We start from the raw sequence: 1,489 nt of genomic DNA on the forward strand, positions 1-1,489 counted from the left end.
TGGGGTCTGTAGCTCGATGGAAGGTCCAACACACCCACTGGCTCGCTACTGACTGCCACTAAATTCCGTGTCCGCGCGCTCCCGCGCCGAGGCGTGACGTTACGTGTTTTGAAAACGTCAGTGCAATTGGCCGCTGCCCTCTGCCGTCGATCGCCGTTTCCATCACTCAGTGGTGGACGGATGCACCACACGTGCACCACATGTTCTTCAACACCGGCATCCATACACCGTTTAATTTTACGCCCTCCTCCTTTCGATTGGCAACGGCCTTGCCGCAGTGAATACACCGGTTCCCGTCAGATCACCGAAGTTAAGCGCTGTCGGGCGTGGTGGGCACTTGGATGGGTGACCATCCGGGTCGCCATGTGCTGTTGCCATTTTTCGGGGTGCAATCAGCCTCGTGATGCCAACTGAGGAGCTACTCGACTGAATAGTAGCGCCTCCGGTCAAAGAAAACCATCATAATGAGCGGGAGAGCGGTGTGCTGACCACACGCCCCTCACATCCGCATCCTCATCTGAGGATGACACGGCGGTCGGATGGTCCCGATGGGCCACTTGTGGCCTGAAGACGGAGTGTTTTTTTCCTTTCTATTGAAATTATTAGGGTGTTTGGCGATTTCGATTGTCTCCCTGTAGAGCCTTTCGTAATATCCGCTTGTGGCCGCTAGTACTTGCATCTCCTCCAAACGAATATGGTGGTTACCTTGCTGGAAAGCATGCTCCGCAACAGCTGATCGTTCCGTTTCACCTCTTCTGCGATTGCCCTTGTGCTCTTCCAAACGTTTTGAAACAGTTCTTTTAGTGGTACCCACATAAACATCTCCACAGCTTCATGGGATCCTATACAGTCCAGCTTTTTCCAATGGTTTGCGAGCGTCCTTGGCAGGCTTAAGGTATTCCTGTATCTTCCTGGTGGGCTTGTAAATTACAGTAATATTCCGCTTCGTCAAGATCCTCCATATTCTTTCCGATACATTTTTAACAAACGGCAGGAAACCCTTAGATTTTGCAGTAGTCTGTACGTCACTATGATTTCTGCGTGGCTGTCTCAACGCACGTTTTATTTCGGCGGACGAATATCCGTTCTTCGTTAGTGCATTGTGGAGATGTTCCATCTCAGCGTCGAGCAACTCAGGTTCACAAATATTTCGAGCTCTGTCCGCTAACGTCTTGATAACACCCCGCTTCTGTTGTGGGTGGTGGTTCGAATCCCGTTGCAAATAACGGTCCGTGTGCGTGTGGGTTTTCGGTATACTTAGTGGCCCAAACTACCATTTTCGTTTCTAAAAACAAGCACATCGAGGAAATGTAATTTTCCGTCTCCCTCCTCCTCCATTATAAACTGAATTCTCGAGTTTATACTATTCAGATGTTCGTGGAACCGGCTTAGTTCCTCCCTGCCATGTCTCCACAGCACAAACGTATCATCCACATATCGGAAACATACATTTGGCTTTTAGCTGGCAGTACCTAAGGCCTGTTCTTCG

The 1,489-nt window shown here is 50.0% G+C and overlaps 1 pseudogene; it reads left to right on the top strand.

Moving 5' to 3' along the window:
- Nucleotides 1-259: 259 nt before the first annotated feature.
- On the top strand, nt 260-377 carry LOC126101998 (5S ribosomal RNA; annotated as a pseudogene).
- Nucleotides 378-1,489: the final 1,112 nt, after the last annotated feature.

This window comes from Schistocerca cancellata, chromosome 1 (assembly GCF_023864275.1).
Source record: "Schistocerca cancellata isolate TAMUIC-IGC-003103 chromosome 1, iqSchCanc2.1, whole genome shotgun sequence".
Lineage (NCBI taxonomy): Eukaryota > Metazoa > Arthropoda > Insecta > Orthoptera > Acrididae > Schistocerca > Schistocerca cancellata.